This window comes from Poeciliopsis prolifica, unplaced genomic scaffold, assembly GCF_027474105.1.
Source record: "Poeciliopsis prolifica strain line A6 unplaced genomic scaffold, Auburn_PproV2 SCAFFOLD119, whole genome shotgun sequence".
Classification (NCBI taxonomy): Eukaryota; Metazoa; Chordata; class Actinopteri; order Cyprinodontiformes; family Poeciliidae; genus Poeciliopsis; species Poeciliopsis prolifica.
The window spans coordinates 111678-138201 of NW_026562494.1; the positions used below are offsets into that span (position 1 = coordinate 111678).

General features: G+C 37.6%; 1 long non-coding RNA gene and 2 pseudogenes across 1 annotated transcript; all 3 read right to left on the reverse strand.

Moving 5' to 3' along the window:
* Positions 1-456: 456 nt before the first annotated feature.
* LOC129354795 (NLR family CARD domain-containing protein 3-like) lies at positions 457-11080 on the reverse strand (annotated as a pseudogene).
* A 3375-nt stretch (positions 11081-14455) lies between these two features.
* On the reverse strand, positions 14456-15664 carry LOC129354835 (uncharacterized). The gene is made up of 3 exons (XR_008605201.1): positions 15546-15664; positions 14592-14636; positions 14456-14518 (listed from the first exon to the last, which is right to left on the reverse strand). It is a non-coding gene; the product is annotated as an uncharacterized LOC129354835 (long non-coding RNA).
* Positions 15665-16795: 1131 nt separating this feature from the next.
* Positions 16796-26026, reverse strand: LOC129354851 (kinesin heavy chain-like; annotated as a pseudogene).
* Between the last annotated feature and the right edge of the window lie 498 nt (positions 26027-26524).

Consider the following 26524-nt stretch of genomic DNA (forward strand, 5'->3'; position numbering starts at 1 on the left):
GGAAAATGGTTCCAGCTCTGGAAGCAGATTCTCAGAGCTTTGGGAGGATCTGACAGAAACTAGAACTTTTTCTGGAACCAGACGACAAAAACCACATTTTGGTCTCATTTACAAACTCAGAGGAAACTAGAGGGAGGAGGAAGAGGAAGATGAAGATCAACACTGTTCACATAGTTTATAATTAATGCAATGATTTATTTCAATGGTCAACATTTTTATTAAACCCAACAATAATTTAATAAAAACATTCAAAGATCCTAAAATGTGAATGATGGAGCAGCGGCTCAATGAGTGAAGAGTTTAAAGTTTAAAAGTTTCTCAGGCTGATTGGATCTTAGAGAAAATAGATTTTCTAGAGTTCAGGGTTTTCTATTCATTTTATCCTGAAAACTGATAAAAAGTTAAATATTTTTAAAATGATCAAAATGTGTAAAACCAGAAGCTGCATCTGTCCTGGATGAGCTGAATGTTTAGATGTTTGATTGGCTGAAATAATCCAGAGGATGAAGGAAGTAGATAAAGAGCAAAAACATCCAGAATCAACTTGAAGACAGAAGAAGAAACAGGAGGACAATAGAGCTGAATCAGCATCACACAATGAAAACATCTGGACTCACCGAGCCTTTCTGCAGTTCCTCACAGCTGGAACCAGTCTCTGTCGTCCATCTGATGATGTGTTGTACTTCTCCAGGTCCAACTCATCCAGAATCTCTGACATCTGCAGCATGAAGGCCAGAGCTGAACAGTCAGACTCTGAGAGCTTCTTCCTGAATCCAGCAGCCGTTGGATCTCCTGATAAAATGAGACGTCGTTCATCTCCACCAGACAGTAGAAGATGTTGATGCTTCTGTCAGGAGAGATTCTATCAGTGTTCATCTCCTTCAGGTTGGTGATGATTCTCTGGATGGTTTCTGGACTGGTCTCTGTCTGACCCAGCAGATCTTCTAAGAGTCTCTGGTTGGACTTCACAGTGAGACCATGAAGGAAGCGGACAAACAGGTCCAGGTGGCCATTTTGACTCCAGAGGGATTTCTCCATGACTTTCTTCATGAACTCATCTAGAGATGTTTCTCTGTATTCGTCTCCCAGGAACGTCTTGATCTCCTCTGACTTCCTGCTGGTGAAGCAGTGGAGCATGTAGACTGCAGCCAGAAACTCCTGGATGCTCAGATGAACAAAGGAGTAGACAGAGACCTCGCGTGTCCCTTTCTCTCTTTTAAACATCTCAGTGAAAACTCCTGAGAACAAAGCAGCATCTTGGATGTTGATGCCGCACTGTGTGAGCTCTTTGTCATAGAAGATCAGGTTTCCCTTCAGCAGCTGATCAAAAGCCAGTTTTCCTAGAGACTCAATCAGCTTCCTGTTCTCTGGACTCCAGATAGATTTGCTCTTTTTTCCTCCATCATATTTTTCCTCCTTGATGTTGAGTTGAACCAGCAGGAACTCTATGTACATCTCAGTCAGAGTCTTGGGTAGTTTCTCTCTCTCTCTGGTCTTCATCACATCCTCCAGAACTTTAGCAGTGATCCAGCAGAAGACGGGGATGTGACACATGATGTGGAGACTTTTGGATTTCTGGATGTGGGAGATGATCCTGCTGGCCTTCTCTTCATCATCTCTGAATCTCTTCCTGAAGTATTCCTCCTTCTGGGGGTCAGTGAACCCTCTGACCTCTGTCACCATGTCAACACACTGAGCAGGGATCTGATTGGCTGCTGCAGGTCGTGTGGTTATCCAGAGGAGAGCAGAGGGAAGCAGTTCCTTCCTGATGAGGTTTGTCAGCAGAACATCCAGTGAGGTCGACTTTTCAGGGTCAGTCAACATTTTAGTGTTGTAGAAATCCAGACAAAGTCGACTTTCATCCAGACCATCAAAGATGAACAGAACCTGGAACGATTCAAAGTTTCTGATTCCTTTCGTTTTAGTGAATCGTTCATGAATCAGTTCTAATAAGCTGAACTTTTCTTCTCTCAGTAAATTTAGCTCTCTGAAAGTGAATAGAAATATGAAATCAATGTTGTGGTTGGTTTTGCCTTCAGCCCAGTCCAGAGTGAACTTCTGTGTTAACAGTGTTTTCCCAATGCCAGCCACGCCCATGGTCATCACTGTTCTGATTGGTTGATCTCCTCCAGGTGGGACTTTAAAGATGTCTTCTCTTCTGACTGTTTCTTGTTTCCTGGATGCTGTTTCAATCTGTCTGACCTCATGTTCCTGGTTGACCTCTCTAGTTGACCCCTCTGTGATGTAGAGCTCAGTGTAGATCTGGTTCAGACCGGTTTTATTTCCAAGTTCAGCGACGCCTTCAGAGAGACTCTGGATCTTCATCTTCAGATGGTTTTTAAGTTCCTGTTGACACCGAACATCAAAATCTAAAAATAAACAAGAGCAGACACTTCAGCTAAACATAATGAAAAGAGTTATTTTGATATTCTCAAAGGACATTAATATATTTAACTTTTTCTCTGTGGCGACAAATTTTGAAATCAGGAACTATTAGAAGAGATCAGATTTATTTATCATTTATAGTTTAATCAAAACCAGTAGAGGTTGTAATAGCAGCTTTAATGAACTTTGTGTCTCACCTGGACCAAAGGAGGCAGAGGACAAACCAGCTGGTTGGACAGAGTTGGATCCATGTGATGAAGATGTTTGATCATCAACCTGCAGGCTCTCTGTCCTTTCTTTCTCACAGCATCTATGGTGTCGCGGGCCTTGTCTGCTCTGGTTTGGTTCATCTGCAGTATACCCTCATCCTCCAAATCACCAAACACCTCATCTGATAGAAGCTCATCAAGGAGCCGTTTCAGGATTTCCACAGAAACTCTCTTCACAAACTCAGAGCGAACCTTGGAAAGTTTTTTCTCTGCAGGCAGAAACAGAAACAGGATTAATTTACATCTGAGAGACAAACCTGATGAAGATCAACTCTTCCTGTTGCTCCATCCAGAGATTCTCCTCAGAGTCTGTTGATCAGCTCCTCAGGTCTGAACCTGCTGTTGTGTTTCTGCCTCATATCTGAGTGACGACCACTGATTCTGTCTACATGAGAACAAATGAAGCTTCTGTTCATCATTTGTTTCCTCACTGCAGGAAGAACAATAAAACAAACACCTTCTAAATATAGAGCTGAACTATTTCAGGAAAACAGGAAACTCTGATGTTATTGATGAAAATATCGACTGATTAACATTTTCATCACTTTTCTGTCTTTTACTTTCAACAAGTTTTTAATCTCCATCTTTAAGCTTCAGCATCTCTGTCACCAAATGTTGGGATAATAGAAACAGCAAGTCTTTGATAATAAATTAGTAATAAATGATGTGATTATTGGATCAATTAATTAGTGAATATAGTAAATATTCCTGAAGATCTTTTTCACTTTGGTTCCTTTTAGTTCTGTTTCCATCTGAGTTCAGTTTTTATCTTCAGGTTTCACAGAAACTCAGTTTCCAGCACAGCTTCACTGAACAGGAAGCATGAAAACAATAAATACTCTGAGGCTGAGGTTCATCACATGGCAGCAACACGGGCTGTGATTGGTCCGTTTGTTCCTTCATGAAGGTTCATTTCTGCTTCTGATCACTTACCAAAATCCACTTCCTGCTGGACTTCCTGCTGGACTTCCTGCTGGACTTCCTGCTGCTGCGCCATCTTTTATCTGGAAAACATGAAGGATTCATTATGTTTCAGACTTTATCTCATAAATAATCTACTGTGGTATAAATGATAAACTACATGGAAAAATACCAGATTAGAGATGAAAATACTCATTTAAATCACACAATAACACACCACTGAAAAACACCATTTCTTTAATCCTTAAAACTAAAATTTGTCTTTTTGAAAACTGACTTGATTCTTCCAGAACATCTGAAATCAACACTATTGAACCAAATGTTTGTATTTAAGGATGGAAAGCGACTGTGAGTCATTCTAGGATCAGATTTCCTTCAGACTGAAATGAAAACATCTTTAAATCCCGTTTGTTGCCATTGAACAGTAATGTGTTGCTGCCATCACCAGCTGATTAAATGTCCTCCAGAAATGCGTCTGGCCTCCTGCTCAGGCGTTTAGTTTTCAGGTGACCAGTTGTCCTCACCGTCTCTGCCGTCTTCCTCTGAGTGATGATGAGAAGCAGCAGAAATAAAGACACAGAGGGATGAGAGGGACGAATCTGGACTGACAGAGTTTCATCCTGTTGAAACAAACCAAGTTCTGACTGGTTCTGCTGAAGCTGCTGACTGGGACCAAACTGGAGAACTTAGTGGAATTAAAACCTCTACAACCCTAAAGGCGACCCAATCAAAACGACTCACTGTACATATTTGAAACTTGCTACACAAAGCCTTCAACACAGGAAATAAACTATTGGAGGGAGGGTCAAAGGTCATTTTTGACATGTCACATGATGAATTTAGTCCAAGGAATTTAGATGTATTGGCTTCTTACAGCAGGTATTGTTGTTGCGCAACCTCTGCCCCCCTCCTTCACTCTGTCCTCTCTCAGTCACTACTTCCTCTTCAGAGAGGGGAGATGTGCTACCAGCTCTCTGTCTAACGGGTGAATTGAGTTTCCTAAATCTGTCCAGAACTGAAGTAAACTCTGTTTTAGCTGCATCCAGAAAGGATTCGCCTGGTTACTGACGGCCTCCATCCAGATGTCTCGTCCTTCTTCCCCCTGTGAATCAGCCAGACTGAGCAGCCAACTGGTTCCACAGAGCACATCTGTTAACGGTCGCTCCTTCTCTTTGTTACAACTTGCACTAGTTACTGAATCAGGTTAGTTTTAGTGACTCTGGCGAGTCCCAAGGATGTAGTTTTAGATTTGGGCTAAAGCAACCTATAAAACATGACCTAGTTTTCTTCCCCAGAATCAAACATCACAGCTATTTTACTACCATCAAAGAACTTTGAGGTGACTCATTAATTGAATGTCCACATCTTTTACATTTTCTTTAGGCTAAATATTTTATTAGTAAAGCACTTTTGCAAGAGTCAGTACAGCTTAATTAAGAAGCAGAAATAATCAAATAAGTAAAATCAATCATCTAGTTTGTCTTTCCCTAACGCTGATACTAAGAACTAAAAAGGGAATCTGTTGTGGACAGGCGTAGAGGGGATCACGTGATGTCGTTAGTGATTATAGATCAGCTGTTGCTCACCTGGGTGAAGTAGTGAGTGGGTGATGGAGGAAGGTTTACTTTTTGCTGACCGCTTCAATTTAGCACATTTTGTCTTTATTCACTGTTTTTTCTACGGATCCGTTTTTTTATTTTTTTTTAACTTTATTTTTATTTATTTTTAACAACACATGTCCACAGTTGCATTCGTCTGTCTCTTACTGACATATATCTTCTGCATTATAACTTGACAAAAGATGAGACATCAAATGATCTAACATAGGCAATAAGGAATACATACCAGTACAAACATCACACAAGAACAACAAAATAAAAATAAAAAATAATACAAGACACACAATTAAATCCCCTCTGACATAAGATGGTCCTCACATTCTTAAACACCATGGTATTCTAACTGACCCATGGGTACATACAGGTACCAACAAGCAATCCTGTAAGGGCGTCATTGAATTAGTAACGGTAAGACCGGGCTCCACCTTATATCAAAAACTGTTTTTTGAAGCCTTAAGGAATATGTGATTCCTTCCATCAGATAAATGTCCCAGATTTTTTGTATCCATGTGTTATATGTAGGAGGCCCTGGTTTCAGCCACCTGATAGTTATACATTTCAAGGCTGCTGTGAGCAAGATACTTAGAAGATATCTATCACCCTTCCTGTCCATTCCATCGGGTATTACTCCCAGAACTGCCACCAAGGGAGTTTTTGGAACATTTCTCCTGAAAATAACACTGAGAGCTTCAAAAATGTCCTTCCAGAAATCACTTAGTTTAGGACAAGACCAGAAGCTACGGATCCGTTTTATGCTGTGTGGACACTGACGCTTTGGATATTGGCAAAATAAATCAACTTAAATGCAACTTGGATTGCGTTTTTGATCAGCTGGCGCGTCAACAAAGATTCCCCTATTCAGCCGCTCAGCGACCTGGTTTGACAGTCGCTGATAGAACCTCTGAGAGAGATGGACGATCACACAAGTGACCTCTCAGGTTCTGGTTCCCCAGAACCAGAACCAACAGAGGAGAAGCAGCTTTCAGCATCTATGCACCACAAATCTGGAACAAACTTCCAGAAAACTGTAAACAGCTGAAACCCTGACATCCTTTAAATCTCAACTAAAAACTCACCTGTTTAGAATTGAATTTGAAATGTAATCAATACTCACTGATTATTGGCTGAAAGTGCTGCAAGTGTATCCAATACTGACTGCATTGTCTGCATAAAGTAGGTTCATGTTTATTAACAGAGATTTTGAAGGGCCCAGTAGATCAAAGTCCATTGGCTGAGTTAAATATTATAAATGTTTTATTTGCATTGTTATGGCATTGACTTAATGTAGTTTTGATTATTGATTCTATGTTGCATCACTTTGTGATGTTTGTGTTTATTATGTCAGGAAAATCTGAGATCATCCCACTTCCCCATGCTGGAGATTTCAGTTAATAGTAATGTTATGTTCTTTGGGCACTCTCTAATTATTTTTATTTTCTTAAATAATTTTGTATTGATTTAAGTTGAGTGGTTTTGTGTTTAATATATTTTTAGGGTAGTGATTCTTTTTGTAATTAGTTTGGCTTTAATTGGTGGGGGGAGGACGGCCTATATATATATAGGCTGGGTTGTAATGGTTGCCGCCCAGCCGCTCTCTCTCTCGCTCGCTCATCCACCTCCATCTCCACCTCCAACAGGGATGCGCCCAGAGGAGGCTCCTCCAACTTTGTCGGCCTTTGGACCCTTGTGATGCCTCCTGCCTGCCATGGGGATTTTTTTGGTTGTTTTTTTGGTCTGTTTTGGCCTGGTGAGTCCGGTTGTCCTGTTTTCGGTCATTTTGTGTTAATAGCTTATATTATTTTTCCCTATTTTCTTTAGTCTGGTACTAGCAGGGGCTTCGACGGCCCTGTATAGGGTTGGCCCCCTGCTGTACCTTTTTGTTTCTTTGGACCGGCTCACCAGGTCCACCTTTCTGTTGAACTTTTCTCTTACTTTTTTGTTACGTTTTGGGACACGGGAAGAGGGGTTCTTTCTTCCTTTACAGAAAAAAACAAGTAGAAAAGGACAAGGAAGTCTAAAAGAAAAGAAAAAAATGAATAAAGGAATATTTTTCTTGGAATCCTTTTGTCTACGTGTCCTTTTAAATATGGCGTCCTGGCGACGTAACAAGTAACAACAAATAAAGTTACCTTTAAAATCAGTCACACAAGTGACATCTAGACCCAACAGTAGAGCCAGACTGCAATAAAATAAATCTGGTTGTGTGTGTTGGTTTTGTCTCCTGCAAACTTTGCTTTAATTATAATTATCTTTTTTATCTAATCTTAAGAAATCATAGAGAGAGATGAGACAGGAAGAGCAGGTTTCTGGAAACTGAGGAAGGAAGTTTCCAGCCTGCAGATTTATAAAAATATCTGAGATTATTCCTTATTAAAAAGCATAAAGTTTGAAAGGATGAAATCTAAACATTTTGAGTAATTACATAAGATTTAAAGTAAAGTACTTATATTAATATTGGTTTACTTATAACAATACTTACTGACACTTGTGGAAAAACGTACAAGTAAGACAAGTAACTGTAACTTTGGTATTAAATAATTACAATAATAGATTATTCTTGGTTTCTTTTCAGAACATGTGTAATAACTCACATTATAATTATAATAAGAGTAATAAGTTGTGATTATCATAAAATTATAAATTAATGCTAAATTAAAGGAACTAAAAGGATTATAACATTGAACTTGAAATGGTGTAAAATGTGTAACTGCTATTAAAGATCACTGATGATGTGTTGGAGGTAGATAGAAGGTGAAAGGTCAAGGGTCAAAGAGGACTAACAGGAGAGCAGAGATGACCAACGCCTCATTTGAAGATAGATGATTGAACAACTTAAACGTCTCAGAGACATGGGAGCATCGTGAGCAACCCTGAGACATTAGCCAAGACATCAGGACAAAATGTCTCCAAGACAGTGATGGATATGAGGTCATCTGTCCATCAGCCAATGAAACAAGCACAGCAACAGTGTTAGCCAATGCTAATGCACCAAAATGGTGGATAAACCCAATAAAGGGTGAGAGCAAAAGAGGAACCTTTGGTTGGATCAGGGTTGCTCAACTTATTACTCTTGTTATTATAATGTGAGTTATTACAGAAGTTACAGTTACTTGTCTTACTTGTACGTTTTTCCACAAATGTCAGTAAGTATTGTTATAAGTAAACCAATATTAATATAAGTACTTTACTTTAAATCTTAATTACTCAAAATGTTTACATTTCATCCTTTCAAACTTTTATGCTTTTTAATAAGAATAATCTCAGATATTTTTATAAATCTGCAGGCTGGAAACTTCCTCAGTTTCCAGGAAACCTGCTCTTCCTGTCTCATCTCTCTCTATGATTTCTTAAGATTAGATAAAAAGATAATTATAATTAAAACAACACACACAACCAGATTTATTTTATTGCAGTCTGGGTCTACTGTTGGGTCTAGATGTCACTTGTGTGACTGATTTTAAAGGTAACTTTATTTATTGTTACTGTTAAATTAAACTCTCCAGCATGGGGGAAGTGGGATGATCTCAGATTTTCTTGACAGTATTCTTGTAAACCTTGGAGAATTAAAAGTTATCAAATGTTAAATGTTTTGATCCAGGCCTCAAACTTTGATTTTCACCAATAAAATTATGTCAGAGTCAAACAGTTTGACTTTAACTTGATTGTGCAGGAGGAATTAAGACTTCAGGTTGTTTTTCCCCATAAACAGAGACGTAGACCAGAACTCATTTCTTCAGAGGAACCAACTTCACACGGATCTGAATGATTGGTAGAAGAAAAGAGCAAGAACTGAAGCTCTGCATATCTGAATCCTGAGACAAGATCAGACATGCAGGTAATCAACGTCTTTTCTCACGTTGGAGAATCACAGATGGATTAAAGTGAGATGCTGAAACCTGCTGAGGCTTGAAATATTCCTCCACTCCTCAGTGGAACAAGAAGAGCTTCATAAAAACAGAAAACAAACCGTCTCTGGAGTCTGACAATAATGAGAGGATTAATATGTGAACATCTGCTGTACAGAGATGATAGATGATTGTAATAAGATCAATATTCATTCAACAAACACCATCATGTAATCTGAGATTATTTGGTTTGGTTGGGACAGATTGAGATTCCTGATATTAGTTCATCTCTCAGGATGATTCATCTCAGAACACAAACATTCAAAGTCAATGATTCTCATGTTTAGGTTCTGATTATAATCACTTAATAAGTTTCAACAAACTGCTTCTGTAAACTCTGAGTTAACTTAGCCTGAAACTGAGATCCTGGTTCTAAAACTTTTTACCTAAAGATCAACAAACTGCACTAATCAAGAACCACAGGAAGTGGATTTGTGATGTCACCAGGTTCAGATGTCATTAGACTGTTGTTCCTCTGGAGGGCGCTGTTGATTCTTTACAGCTTGATCAGCTTTCAACTGAACCACCTGCAGCCTGGACTGAAATGATTGATCAATAATTTGGTTGAAAATCTGAAAACCGTTCATCAGATTTTATCTAATTAAGCAACAACTTAAATAATATCATTAATATTAAACTTTGTTTTGGTTTCACATGAATATCAGGAAACTGGGAAATGAAAATATGATGATGTTTAAAGGGTGTAAAAACTTTCAGATGGTTTTGGATTTAAAGTCAGACTTTAATCTCTTTCTTTAAAAGTTTAGATAAATTATCCAATCTTATTAAAGCAACTATAAACTTTTATTGTGATTGTTTCACTGATAAACAGTGAATGATCTCCTGATCTTATGATTCCTGACTCACCTCAGGCTCCGCCCCTTCTCACTACTGGACAATAAAAAACTGTGGAAAGATGTTGATCGTGTTGGAGTCACTCTAGGTGGCGCCGTTTTGTCTCTTTCACAATCAAGTTTGCTACATTTTTACAGAGAAGGGAAACAACTGAACCACAAGGGTCAAAGGTCAAATCCTGCCACCAGACTCAGTTCATTGATATGAAATAGAAAAATCCAAACATTTAACAATGAATCAAAAACAGAGTAAAAATAAAACTCTAAAGATTCACATATAGCCAAACTTCTGTAAATTTCTCTCATTCACCAAAATTTAAAACTATTTAAAACTTTGTTAAAAACAACAAAATTATTTAATATCACTGTCATTGAATGTATGAAGTGACTGAAATATAAAATACAAACAGGTTCCCTTTTAAGTGTTAACAGTGATATAGATTATTAGAAATCGCTGTGATTCAACCAATAGTTTAGCAGATTGTGATTTAATATTAATCAATCATTTAAAAATCAAAATGAGAGAAAATGAATGACGATCAGAGTGGAGGACAGTTTTCTTCTGCTTAAATCTCTGAGCTCTCCAGGACAAATCTGACATTTTTTATTTGTTTTTACATTAAAAAACAACAAACAAGACATTTGATCCAAAATGGCCGACTTCCTGCTGGGAGTGTAAAACGGGTCCAATAGTAATTTTTATTGGTTCTGATGGTTTGATGTTTTAACTCAGTTCAAGTCTAAATAACAGCAGTGGATGTTTTAAATACTCTAGGGGGCGCTGTGTTTATATTTCACCATAATCACTTCTTACTGATCAATAATTGATTGAAATGTGATCAGCTGTCCTCTGCCTCCTCTCTGATCAATAAATTATTGACTTCATATCGAAATATTTTCATCCACCAACCAGGAACCAGACATCTCAGCTGAACCAGAACCAGAACCAGAACCAGAACCAGCAGCTCAGAGAGAGAAACCAGTCAGGACTGGAAACCAGAAGATTGTGGATTAAACTCACCTGATCAGATCTTTGCTTCTCCTTCTGTTCACACAAACCCAGTGGGAGCGAACTGGAGAACCGCACCCGATTCTCCAGAACTTTAATGGGACCCACCTGAGGCTCCGCCCCTGACAGCAGAGGTGTGTTCACCTGTTGAATGACAGAAACCAGGAAATAAATGTTAAACAACAAGTTCACGTTTAGGTTTAAAGCTTCTTTAAGTTTGAAACATATTCAGGATTTTAATCAATATTTGATTAAATTAATGGAGATTTTCAGTTTCATCTATAAAGAAATTTAACAAATAAAAGTAATAATAGTTGCTGCTTGTTATGATCTGAGCCAACAGAACCAAGAACCTTGAAATGTTGATGTGTCTCCATCTGACATGTTCATATTAAATACTGATTTTATTCATTTATTTAATCTTGTTTAATGTTGATATAAGGAAACTTTCCATGATGATTCTCACCTGATCCTCCTTCACTACTGAACATAAACTTCTTTAATCTTTGTCTCTTTTAGCCTGGAGGCTTTAAGTTGTTCAACTAGTTTGTCTCAACGTTTCCAAAAAAATTAAAACCTCCTGAACAGGTTTAACTTGCTGCAGCCGTTCACTGGAAGATGTTTATCAGTCTGTCTCTGCTGTGCAGGAATGTTTCCTCCTTCCTCAGTTTGCTCATTTAGTTTTAAAATAATTTTCTTTCTATTGTGCCTGGTTCTGGTTCGGTTCTGATCAGGACAGATTGATGGTTTTCCAGCCTGTTGGCTCTGCAGCCTCCAGTTCTTCATGAACACATCTAAAAATGAAACATTACTGTGTAAAAGTTTTAAAGTCGTCAGTTTTGATTCAATCTTGGTGTAAAAACGTCTTTTGACTGTGATCAGCTTACAGGAACATTATTATCTCCTCTGCATCTCCACTGTATTGATCCAGATATTAATCAATGATCTGGGCAGAAGAAAAAGACCCAGAAAGGAGGAAATAGTTTTTATCATCCAGTAACTTGTGGATGTTTGTTGTTAAAGTTTCAGTCAGTCGGATCCATCCAGTCGTCTTTCACTACATGACCGACTTCAGTTCCTGATCCTGTTTAAAATAGTTTTTGTTTACTTTTCTAAATAAAAAGACAAACATTTCAGAATAACTCAAGAACCCTGGCAGGAAGGTCAAAGGTCACCATAGACATTAATTAGCATTAGCATTAGCTAACTTCATTCAACTGCTACACATTTAATTATCTTTTTAGCTTTGATGCTAAATTTTGGCCAGAAAGTTCATTTAAAAGTCAAATCAATAATAATAATAATAATAATAATAATAAAATAAAGAATCTGAAACATAGTCCACAACATTTTTTAAAGTTTAACATTTTCCTAAATGGCAAAGATTTCACAACTTTTTCAGTTTCTAATCTTTTTATTTTTCATTTTATCTTTGGTCTTTCCATGATGATTCTCACCTGATCCTCCTTCACTACTGAACATAAACTTCTTTAATCTTTGGCCTCTCTTAGATGGAGGCTTTAAGTTTTTCAACTAGTTTGTCTCAAACGTTTCCAACAAAGTTAAAAACCTGCAGAGTTACAAACAGGTTTTAACTTGCTGCAGCCGTTCACTGGAAGATGTTTACCAGTTTCTGTCTCTGCTGTGCAGGAATGTTTCTCGTTGCCAACATGCCTGAAAAAAAAAAGGTTCAACCTCCAAACATTAAGATCCATCCAGCAGGAACCTTTTCTGATGTGTCATAAATGGAAGGTGAAGGTTTCAGATCAAATCAAACTAGTAAATATCATTTAACACAAAATTCCTGATGCAGGAATTTCCTGGGAACACTTCAGGGTGGGGTCATAAGGTCGTCCATCAGCGGCCCCCACTGCGTTTTTGGGTTAAAATATTACAAAGTTTTGAGTGTCATAATTCAGAGGAGGGTTGTGAAGCCCTCCTCTGATTGTTTTACTGATAAAAAGTGAATAATCTGTTCTCCTGATCTTATTGTTCCTGACTCACCTCAGGCTCCGCCCTTCTCACTACAGTACAACAGTATCAGCCCGGCAGGCTGATGAAGCAGAGGAAACCCTGACTTCTAGTTCTAGTTGGTCTCTTGCTGCTCTTGGTCTGGTCCCTCACTAGAGGAGCCAGTGACTAATAACTTCAGCAAAACACATGAGCTTCTTTTCAGTCAATTATTTCTTAATATTGATGAATCATGCAGATTATTTCACTGATAACATTATAACATTTACCCAAATTATGAGTGAACAATCTTCCAATTAAATAAGTAACTAATTCTACTGCAAAATTGAATAAATTATAGGTAAATCTTTATTATTGCAAACCTTCATTCTGTCCACCAGGAGGCAGAAATGAGTAACAGATGTTTATTTAAGACTCATTTAATCATCAGATAAAAGCTTTACATTTAATAACATTCTAAAACAGCAGAAATTCTCAGGAAAACATAAAAAAACAACAAAAGTTAATAAAAATGAGTCATAGGAGACAAGAAATATGATTAAAAACAGTAGAATACAATTAAATGATCATAATGTCCATCATATTAATGTTAACCTAAATATCTATTTTCATTTGATTTTATCTCTGATTTGACTAAATGTGTTTAAATTGTCCTTCTTGTGTTTCCATCCAGTTCAAACTGACTTCAGGTTCTTCAGACTTCACACAGTCAGACATTAGAAGCAGAAACTATTGAGCAGGTTTCCTCCTGTTTTCATCCTCATACAAATATTTACACAACAGTGAAACTTCTCGGCATCGAATGCTAATTAATGAGTGGAATTATTGATTTCCATTTAAACTAATCAAACTATTGATCACATTGATGAGCTCTAAATAAAAAAACTGTCATATTCAGAATTTTAAAGCTCCAAATCTGGTGGGAAAAGCCTTAAATTCCAGATGTTGAGGAGCCGTCGGGTCCAATCAGAGTAAAACTTGGTGCTGATCTGCAGGATTCTTCAGAACCGACCCGGTTAGCGGGCCGGAAGCGGCTGCATCTGCAGGGAGTCGTAGTGTCTCTGGTGACCGAGCTCAGACCCTGAAAGCAGCCCATCAGTTAATCAATCAGCTGATCAGAGCAGATGTTGGACGGGTCGAGCGTCCGTCCAGAGCGGTCCGGTCCGGTCCGGTCGGTACTCACCTGGTAAACCTGCTCGTTCTTCCGCTGACGCTGCAAAAACAAGAGTTTTTAATGCAACCGGTTCCAGAACCTGACAGAACCTCATCGTGTTCAGACGCTCACCTCTCCTCACAGGAAGCTCTTTATACGTCGGTTCTGATCGTTTCTGCAGGCCCTGAACCCAAACAGAACCAGTAGATAAACATCCAGAGGTCACTGCGGTTCTGTTCTGGACGGTTCGTCTGGTACCGTGTAGGTGGAGTCATCCGGCGCTCGGCGTTCTGAGAGACACAACGAGAAGAAACAAGATGAAGCATCTGAACAGAACCAGAACCTTCAGAACCGGACATCTGGACTCACCCGTCCTCGCTCCGGGTCGGTCATCAGCGGCTCGTAGGTGTCGCCCGTCGCTCTGCTGAGAGACTGAACACAAAAACACATGAAGACGAATTCAAGAGAAATCTGAGCTGCGACACGACGAGACGACGGGACTCACAGCGTAGGTTCCATCGTCTGAGCCCTTCGCTTTGGTTCTGAAGAACTGGAACACAGAAGGTCCAGAATAAGTTCTGAAAACTCACAAACCGTCTGAAAGAACGAATTTATAAAAATATGTTTGTGATGACAGTTTGTTATGAAGCTGATCGACTGTGAAAATATCGACCTGCAGCAAAACCACCATCAGAGCCAGGAGGAGGGGCTTAGTGCTGTCAATCATCCTCATGTATTCACTGCTGAATGTGTTAAAGGCAGAAAAATGACTTAATGTTTCAGGAAAACTGTTTATTGTTTTCCTTTTTCTACCAAACAAACAGGTTTTAATCTCAACCAGCTTTTTATTGAAGGATAGTTTTGATATTTTATCACTTGTTTTATTGATTTTAGATATTTAAAATGTTTTCCAGTTCTAGAGCTAAATGGTCATTAAAATGTAAAGTTTACTGATCTGTCTTCTTGATTATGATAATCTTGGTCTTAAATAATAATGTGTTCCTGGTTTGACCCGTCATGGAAACATGTTCTGCCTGGTTCTGCCTGGTTCTGTTGGGTTTGGACCCACCTTCTCCTTGATGAACATGCGGTCATGATGAGGCCGTAGAGACCCAGAAACCCGTCCAGGTCTGGCTGCAGCTGCTAGAATATGTGTGTGTGTGTATGTGTGTGTGTGTATGTGTGTGTGTGTGTGTGTGTGTGTGTGTGTGTGTGTGTGTGTGTGTGTGTGTGTGTGTGTGTGTGTGTGTGTGTGTGTGTGTGTGTGTGTGTGTGTAGAGGGGATGTTGATTTAATGCTTAGGAACATTTTCCATCAGCAACAAACTCAGCAAGATTTAAAGAACAATGGCTACAGAGGAGGAGGAGGAGTCTCTGTGGTTACTAACCAACAGCGGATGAGGAAGAGTGAGGATGGGGACACAATGCAGACTCAGCAGATTGTAACGTTTTCCACGTACCGTTCCTCCAGCGGTTCAGTTCAGCCTCCAGCCTCTGGATGGCGCTCTTCAGGCTCTTGTTCTTCTCCTTCTCGTATTTCTTCTTCCACTCCTCTGCGGTCAGCTCCAGGTTCACACACACCGTGTTCTGATGTCTTCGCCCTGAACAGACAAGATGGCCACCATCAGTCCATCACAACATCTGCACATCAGGAGGGTTCAAATGTATTTGGGACAAAATAACTGAAAGCCAAAAAATGACATTTTTAACAAATAAAATCACAAAATTGTTGTGATTCTTTTAATATACTCAACAATAAACAAAGCATAAATATTTAAATTTAAAAAGTAAAATTACTCAGAGGGTTTTTTGTAGAATTTTTTGTAAATGAAAAAAACTGAAAAAGTATTTATCTACTCTTGCTAATAAAAATAAAATGTCTGGAAGCTTGAATCCAGCAACTAAAAGCAGATTTTAGTTCATAGATGTGAAGTTTTGAGTAAAAGACAATGAGTGCATGTTCTAGATACCATGACAATAGAAGGGAACCAAAAGCTAGAAACAGATGATCACTGTGTGATGCATCTAACATGATTTTCATTTAAAAGTTGTAGTTTTGTCCTGATTTATTTTCTTTTTGTGCTTTGAGTCCCGCACTAAATCAGTCCTCGGGCCGTAAATGGCGCGTCCCTCACTTTGAACACCTGAGTTAGTTTGCAGAACTGACATCAACTTTCACCTGCACACGACCCAAAGATCTGAAACACTGCAGGCGAACATACATGACATCTGACACGCATGGTGGTGGCAGTATCATGATGTGGAGCTGATTACACTCTCAATTCATTGCAGAGAGGACACAATAAAAAGGGAGCATCACTTTTAAATTCCCCAACTTTACTTCAATCAACATCTACAGATGGGGTGTCCAAACTGCGGCTGAGGGCCATTTGAGGCCCCTGAAATGATATTTGTCGGCCTCCAGACAACAAGTCAAGAAGAGCCTCCAGCACAAGCAACAAGAATGCAGCGAATGGTTTCTGGATGGTAAGACAACCACAAAACACTTGTCTTTTCCAGCAGCCATTGTATCAAACATACTGAAGCTCAGCTTGGGTTGCTAGTAACTGTTTGCTAATTTGTGACGTTACATTCTGGAGGTTTTTAGTAAACCAAAGAAAACAACAACAAAATAACATTAACATTAGTTTTTCGCAGCGTTTGGACTGTTCTTAGAAGCAGCCGAGATCCAAACCTGAATGTGTTTCCTTTAGCTGTCGCTCCAGAGAAGAAGCCAGGAGTACCTCTGTCCAAACATGAGCGTGGACTTGGTCTCGGCCTCGTTGTAGACGGACGGCGAGCAGCAGATGATGATGGTGGTGCGGCAGTTTCCTCCCAGGGAGTCCTGCAGGATCCGGGTCATCTTGCTGTCTCTGTACGGCACGTGGGTTTTCTGGGGGAACCGGGATCAGATCAACCATCTCCAACTCGCTCCATCAGAACCTCAGGGAGAACCAACTCACCGTTCCCTCAGCCAGAGCCGAGATGACGTTCCCCAACGCCGACAGAGATTTGTTGATGCACCGCCCCCTCTGCTCCGGTCTTGCTGACCTGTCAAACAATCGGACTTTATGAATCTCACAGCTCAGCAGAGGAATGCGACCTCATTAATCTCAGACTGACCTTCTCGCTGCCGGCCAGATCCACCAGGTAAAGCTTCCCTGACAGTTTCTTCTCCGTTTCCACGTTTTCCTGCTTGATGTTGATCAGAAAGATGCTGTGGCTGCGAGAGCTGTGCTCATTCATGTCTGCAGCAGAAAACAGAAAAATCATTCATTAAAAAAATATATATCATCATAAATCATCTTCTGCTCATTTTATGTAAAGAAAGTCCCTTTTAAATAAGCCAACGCCACATAGGCAATGATGACAGAAGATAAAAAAGTCAATTAAAAGATTGTTTTAATCCATTTTCTGCAGCAGTTGCACATATAATCATTTACCAGATTGTGTTTTTTGGTGAGAAAAACTCAATTTCCCAAAAGATCGTTTGATTTTACTCCATCCAACAACATAATAAAGATATTTAGTAGGAAAAATAAACCCTAACAGGAAATATTTACCAGCAAAAAATATGTTTTTTGAACAAGATTTTTGATATCTTTATGGAAATAATTTTTAACCAAATATTTTTTTGCAAATGCATTTTAAATGCTCTCGGGCTTACTGCACCCTACTGGCCAACAGTAGGTAGTTCAGGTTATTTTTGTACTTTTTGATGTGAAATTTCATTTTGCACAGAAAATCCACAGTATAGCAGCTGAAACTGAGAGAAAATGTGTTATTTGTCTAAATGATATCAATAAAGGCATGCAGCAACAAAACACAGATCAAAAAGTTCATGATTGCAGAATTAGACTTCAGTATAAAACAAAAATGGTAAATCTGCAGCAGGCACAAAACATGTCTTAGACTTGTTCTACATATTTTCTGTTTTTGTAAAAAGTTATAATTGAATAAATGTGATAAATAAATATGTTTACGTACTTGTCACTGCCACGTGCCGATTGGCCTTTCCCTCGTCGATGACGTCCATCACTTCCTCAGGACTGGACACGAAGCGCTCAGTGCAGCCCTGAAACAGAGAGGCCCGTTACAGCTGGAACAACATCATTTACAGATAAAAACATCGAAAATATGTTTGTGTCAAACCAGATCTAACCCTCATTGAAGAAGTTGAAACTCGTCTTTCTGACCTTTACATAGGGCACTCTGTTCTTGTCTTCATGCAGCGAGGTTCGTCTTCGACACTGAAAGCAAGACAAAGATCTCAAAACTCAGCTGGTGCTAGAATTGAGAAAGATCCTCAGTAAAATGTGGATTCTGAAGGTCAGAACGTGGAAGTGGGAGAACAGACTCACCGTCCAGCAGGTCTCTGATTTTACCCAGGTAGATTTCAAAATAAGAACCTGCAGAGAGAACACACAAATTTAGAGTCTGGTCACTGCTTACTGAGAATTTAAACATTTTGTATTTATTATTACTCTAATCATAAATGTAAGGTCTACTAACCTGGTAGTCACGTACGACAAGGGAATCAGTGACTATAAATCTTTATGATCAATTAGCGTATCAGAAACTAGGTTCATCTCAGGAGGAAAAAGTGAAACAAAGAGTTGAACAAAACACATATTTATTACACATTTTGGCAATACACGAACAGAACAAAATAGTCAATGTTTTCCTCTAGGAGTCCTAAGTCAAGTCAGTCAAGTTCAGGGGTTTCTTTTCCTTTGATTCGGTTTCAGTTCAGTTTTCAGATCTGAATGTCATGTTGTAGCTAACCCTAACCCAATCCCACCCATCTAGTGGAACAGAAGGTTCTTCTTTGGCATCGTAGTGGACACAATGTGAATCTGATCTTGTGGATCCTGGCTCGCTGTTTTTCATGAGTTGTTCCTCAACACAAAAAAAACAACCTGCATGTAGCAGAAATATCTTTCACTTTAGTGTTATTATGCAACTCTAAGTCACCTCAGTGAAATTTTATCTCCTCTCCGTGTAGATAAAATTATTTGTACTTGTGATAAATAACTTTTGTCTTTTAACTCAACAAACATCACAAAAATAATATTCACTGAATTTACATCAATATCTTATTTTTTAGCACTCTTAAATTCCATACAGCGAAATAAATTAAATACCTCATCAGTGTCACCATTTCAAAAGAAAAGGTGCAATATTAGCAGAATATTAGCGAGAAACATTTCTAATTCACTTACAAACATCATGTAAAACATGCATTCTGACCCATAAACAAGTATCGCCGATTGTTTTTTTCCTTTCAACTTTAAACTATAAAATTTCATGACAATCCAACCTTTAATACAAAACAGCAAAACATTAGCTTGTGGCTAATCGATAGCTAACGAGCTAATTATAGCACAGAACTCACCGGAGATTCGCAGCAAGAAAAAGAAATAAATTAAATCTCAAAATCTAATTCTACATTAGATAGATTTAATCTAAAAAATTCTTTAATTTTTAGATTAAATCTAAAAAACATCGACATGACGGCACCAGGTCCAGTTGTGGTTCTGCCCTCTGACCTCTTGGCCTCCTCCGGCCTGTAGGTAGAGATAGGCCAGGTTCTGGAGCCACAGTGATGCTGATCGGTGATACGAACTGGATTCTGATCCGAATCCTGAGACGGATTCAAGCTGCAGCTTCAACATCAGAACCAGATGAAGTTTCTTCTAAAGAACATTTCAGATTGAGTCTCTGAATGTAGGAACTGATTTCATAAACACAAGAGAGTCAAAGAGAACCGGGTCAGAGAGAACCGGGTCAGAGATAGAACCGGGTCAGAGATTGGTTGTTAATGTTATTTAAATACTTTTATGAATTGATAATCATTTCAGTTTGAGATGAGTAAAATTTAATTTGCTGCTTTTGAATAAACGTTTATTGTTTCAAAGAGAAAAACAACAGAAGTAAAATGTCTTATTTCAAATGAAAGCTAACAAAGGAACTCGTTTCTATGGCTCTTAATGTGAAAGTACTCACCGGAAAGAATGTAGTTTGTAAACGCTCTAACTTTATCAAGTAGGTGTAGTTATCATCTGGGTCCGCTAGAGGGCAGAAACCGCCCTGCTCTGATATTAATAGTTCAGTTTCGCGGCTCTGCAGCTAAAACATCAACATCATTCTGACTGTTTTGCAGAATAATTTAACTTTTCATAAATATTTTTCTACCTTCAGACCGGAAGCTCAGCATCTTATCGCCTCAACCAGACTTTGTTTCAGCTCTGTTTGAGCTGAAGCTCCAGTTTTAAGAACCACAGTTCCTCTGAAGCCGCTGCTAGTCTGTTAGCATCTTTAGCTCCGCTCAGAGTTTCTGCGGGATGTTTTCAACTCTGTGGAGATGCTTCTAGTTCACACTGACAGATAAACTCTGATTTCATGTTAAAATATGAAGAAGATTTAAGAAATAACAGAAACACCAAGAGAGCAACAAGGGCTTCATTAGCGGGAATCTAGCTAACTGCTAACTTAGCCTTCTGGCCCCCTAGTGGACACTAGGGGCCCATACTGTCCAACGTCTGCAACTACAACAAGAGTAAAGCCAGAGAGCATTTATGTGAATAGCACTTCCTTTGGATTCTTTCAAAAATAAAACATGACCTAAATTCTCCCGTATGTACATTTTAGCTTGTTAGTTTATTATTCTATCAGAAAGCATAAGAGGGGAATTTACTTAGGAGATATAGATGAGTTATCAATATGTTAATAACACATCTATATATCAAATCAACTGTCAGTCCATTAGACCGACCATAATAATATTAATATTTATAATGAAAATGACATAAATGTGATCAACTTAACAAACGTCTGAAACCAGCTGCAGCTCTACAAACTCACCTCTATATGAAAGCGGGGAATTTCCGCCCTCTCGTGTCCATAGTGGGAACTACAGTATGATAATGCTGCATTTACTTTTAATATCAATTAATGTGGAATTTAGAGAGAAACTAACAGTCTTCCTGAGACATATCCGCAGTTTTCTGACTCATATATTACTGACACATTTTACTTCACTGGTTGGAGTTATATATGAAATGAAAATAGATGTAAATCATAAAATCAAGCTGCTGTTTTAAACGTTTTTCTAATAATTTTTTTTCTAATAAAATCCTGCAGTGACTTTTATTTCACAACAGTAATGTAAATCTGACTTGATCTGACTTCATAAACTAAAACTTAAAACAAACTAAACATCAAAATGACTGTAGTTATGATAGTTCACCACCAGAGGGCAGTAAGAACTCAATCAACCATCATAAAACTGATAAACTTTAAACTTTTCACTAAATTGTTTCTAATGACAACAGCTTTATTAACTCAATCCTATGAATAATAATCTATATATTTTATACTTGTATGTTATTAGACGGAGATAAATCGTTAAAATCATTTAAACACAAAGAGAACAACAACTACTCAGAAAGTAATCATTTCTATACTCTTGATAAAAATGTAGCTGAAAAAACATTACATTTCATTCTGTAAAAAATATATATATATTAACTGTGGCTAATTTTGAGAATCAAAGTGTCAAAAAGCTACAAATATTAACAAAAACATATTTATTAGTGATAAGCTTCAACAGCTGAGATCAGAGCATCAAGCTGGATAAAATCATCGAAAGGACAATTAATAAAATGGAAAAGCCAATAAATGTTTTGATAAATAATAAAAAATATCCGCGCACTGTAGCAAACAGATTTTTTTAATTTTGTTTTCTGGAAGAGACTCGCTTTCTACCGCCCTATTGTGGTCACACATTGTAACTACACACTAAAATCATTTACGCTACTTTAATAATAAATCTATGAGCGATTATTAATTTCCTTATTCCTTTATACAAGTTTAATAATACATTAGTGAGTGATTATCAGTGAACTGAAGGACAGTCGCTGCTGTTCAGCATCAGAGTTTAAATCTGCAGCTGCTGATAATCAGTTTTTGTGTAAAACAAGATGCTGCTAGTCAGTTAGCATCGTTAGCTCCGCTCAGAGTCTCTGCGGGATGTTTTCATCTTTGTGGAGCTGCTTCTAGTTCACACTGACAGATAAAACACTGATTTCATGTTACAATAGGAAGAAGATTGAGAAATAACAACAGAAACACCAAGAGAGCAACAAGGCTTCATTAGCCGATCGGCAGCGGGAAACCAGCTAACTGCTAACTTAGCCTTCTTCCCCCTAGTGGACACAGTATGTAACGACAAACAGAGTAAAGTTAGAGAACTAATATGTGATTAGCACTTCCTTTGGATTCTTTCAAAGTAAACACAAGGAACTAAATTCCCCCGTAAGTACATTTTAGCTTATTAGTTTATGAATGTATCAGAAAGCATAACTATGTCATTTTCTTCCGGTATGGTATAAATTACATTATTGGGCTCTGAAGCCAAATTATCGTAATTATTCTGTTTTCCAGAAAAATAAATATTTCAAAAATATTCTCCTGACAAAACAGAAAACAAAGCATCTTGGCGAACAAACCCGTGAATTATTTAATCAGGAAACATTAATATGTAATTTACTTGATATATAGATGAGTTATCAATATGTAAATAACACATCTATATGTCAAATCAACTATCAGTTCGTTAGACAGACCATAATATTAATATTTATAATGACAACTCGCCTCTATATTCAGAGCGGGGTATTTCCGCCCTCTGGTGGCCATAGTGGGAACTAGAGTCCTGATAATGCTGCAGTAGTTACGTTTAATATCCACTTAATGTGGAGTTTTGAGAAAAACTAACAGTATTCCTGAGTCCTATCCACAGTTTACTAACTCAAATATTATTCTGACATATTTAAATTCGGTGTTTGGAATTATATATGAAATGAAGACAGATTTAAAACGAAAATAAATCTGCTGTATTAAACTCTTTTCAGGACGTTTTTCTGATCAGATTGTGTAAATACTGAAGTGACTTTAAATTAAACAGTAATGTAAGCTGACTTGATCTGACTTTATAAAATGTAAATTAAACTAAGATTAACATCCAGTTGAACAATTTACATGAAGAATGTCTGTAGGTGTGATAGTTCACCACCAGAGGGCAGTAAGAACTCAATCAACCATCATAAAACTGATAAACTTTAAACTTTTCACTAAATTGTTTCTAATGACAACAGATTTATTAACTCAATCCTATGAATAATAAGCTATATATTTTATACTTGTATGTTATTAGAGACGGAGATAAATCGTTAAAATCATTTAAACACAAAGTGAACAACAACTACTCAGAAAGTAATCATTTCTATGACTCTTGATAAAAATGTAGCTGAAAAAACATTTCATTCTGTAAAAAAAAAAATTAACTGTGGCTAATTTTCAGAATCAAAGTGTCAAAAAGCTACAAATATCAACAAAAACATATTTATTAGTGATAAGCTTCAACCAGCTGAGATCAGAGCATCAAGCTGGATAAAATCATCGAAAGGACAATTAATAAAATGGAAAAGCCAATAAATGTTTTGATAAATAAATAAAAAATATCCGCGCACTGTAGCAAACAGATTAACTTTTAATTTTATTTTCTGGAAGAGACTCGCTTTCTACCGCCTCTTGTGGTCACACATTGTAACTACACACTAAAATCATTTACGCTACTTTAATAAAAAATCTATGAGCGATTATTAATTTCCTTAATCCTTTATACAAGTTTTAATAATACATTAGTGAGTGATGATCAGTGAACTGAAGGACAGTCGCTGCTGTTCAGCATCAGAGTTTAAATCTGCAGCTGCTGATAATCAGTTTTTGTGTAAAACAAGATGCTGCTAGTCAGTTAGCATCGTTAGCTCCGCTCAGAGTCTCTGCGGGATGTTTTCATCTCTGTGGAGCTGCTTCTAGTTCACACTGACAGATAAACACTGATTTCATGTTACAATAGGAAGAAGATTTGAGAAATAACAACAGAAACACCAAGAGAGCAACAAGGGCTTCATAGCCGATCGGCAGCGGAAACCAGCTAACTGCTAACTTAGCCTTCTGCCCCCTAGTGGACACAGTATGTAACGACAAACAGAGTAAAGTTAGAGAACTAATATATGATTAGCACTTCCTTTGGATTCTTTCAAAGTAAAACACAAGGAACTAAATTCCCCCGTAAGTACATTTAGCTTATTAGTTTATGAATGTATCAGAAAGCATAAGTATGTCATTTTCTTCCGGTATGGTATAAATTACATTATTGGGCTCTGAAGCCAAATTATCGTAATTATTTTGTTTTCCAGAAAAAATAAAATTTCAAAATATTCTCCTGACAAAACAGAAAACAAAGCATCTTGGCGAACAAACCCGTGAATTATTTAATCAGGAAACATTAATATGTAATTTACTTGATATATAGATGAGTTATCAATATGTAAATAACACATCTATATGTCAAATCAACTATCAGTTCGTTAGACAGACCATAATATTAATATTTATAATGACAACTCGCCTCTATATTCAGAGCGGGGTATTTCCGCCCTCTGGTGGCCATAGTGGGAACTACAGTGCTGATAATGCTGCAGTAGTTACGTTTAATATCCACTTAATGTGGAGTTTTGAGAAAAACTAACAGTCTTCCTGAGTCCTATCCACAGTTTACTAACTCAAATATTATTCTGACATATTTAAATTCGGTGTTTGGAATCTCTGCGGGATGTTTTCATCTTTCTGCTTCTAGTTCACACTGAAAATCCAAACATTAAACATGAAAAAACCTTACGGGGAATAATTAAATGTGAAAAATTGATACAGTTTAAAATATTACGAGTGGTTGGATTCAATGAAAATTTGTTGCCGAGTCTGCAATTAATTTTTCGCAATCAATCAGAAAACCATGACTGAGTTAATCTGTGAATTGATGTATCACACACATTAATGTTATTTAAATACTTTTATCTGTCTGAAGAAATAAGAAAATTATATGTGGAAAAAACCTCAGCGGAGTTTAATTTGCTGCTTTTGTGTATGGTTTTGTTGTTTAATAAAAGTTAAATATATTATTTCAAATAAAAGCAAACAGTAAAATGACCCGTTTCTATCGATCTTAATGTGAAAGAACACGCCGGAAGTGAATGTGCAACGTTAACTCTCTAACTTATGACGTGGCTGTAGTTACTATCTGGGTCCACTAGAGGGCGAATACCGGCCTAATCTGATACTAATAGTTTAGGAGCCACAGCTCCTCTGAAGCTGCTGCTAGTCTGTTAGCATCGCTAACATCGTTAGCTCCGCTCAAAGTTTGCGATCTGGTTCATCTCTACTTCACAAACAAAACATTGATTTCATGTTCAAATAGGACGAAGATTTAAGAAATAAAAATAGAGACACCAAGAGAGCAACAAGGGCTTCATTAGCAGATCAGGAGCGGGAAACCAGCTAACTGCTAACTTAGCCTTCTAGCCCCCTAGTGGACACAGTGTGTAACGACAGCAAAAGTAAAGCTAGAGAGCAGATATGTGAAAAGCACTTCCTCTGGGTTCTTTCAAAGTAAAACACAAGGAACTAAATTCTCCTGAAAGTACATTTTAGCTTGGAAGTTTATTATATTGTAAGAAAGCTTAATTGTGCAATTTTCTTACGATATTATTATTATATAATTGGGCCAAATTATAGTAATTATTCTGTTTTCCAGAATAATTATTTCTTAAAAATTCTCCTGACTAAACCGGAAACTCATCATCTTGGCAAACAAACCTGTTATTGTATTAATATGTACCTTATTTGGTAGATATAGAGTTATTTGTATGTAAATAACACATCTATATATTAAAGTCCATTAGACAGACCACAATATCAATATTTATAATGAGAAAGATATAAACGTGATCAACTTAACAGAAGTCAGAAACCAGCTGCAGCTCTACAAACTCATCTCTATATTCAGAGCGGGGTATTTCCGACCTCTGGTGGCCATCGTGGGAACTACAGTCTTGATAATGCTGCATTATTTACATTTAATGTGGAGTTTAGATAAAAACGAAGTTTTCCTCAGTCATATTGACAGTTTACTAACTCAAACATTATTCTGATATATTATAATTCATTGTTTGGAGTTATATGTAATGCAGACAGATTTAAAAAGAAACTAAAGCTGCTGTGTTAAACTCTTTACAGAGTTTAGGACAAAGAATTTGATCATGTCAGAAAACGGCCACATGACCATGATAGCGATTGAGTATGCAGATCAATCAAAACCCAAATTAACGAAAGGTTTTCATCACGGGAAAATTGGACAGATAAGTTCTCTGAGCCACAAAGAAATCCCACAAAACAATGTGGCACATCCAGTTCACTTCAGAACAATACGCTTATTGCTTGTTGTTGTTGAGCTTTCTTGCAGATTCGTGATTTTTCTGATCAGACTGAATAAAATCCTGCAGTGACTCTTATTTAACAACACTAATGTAAGCTG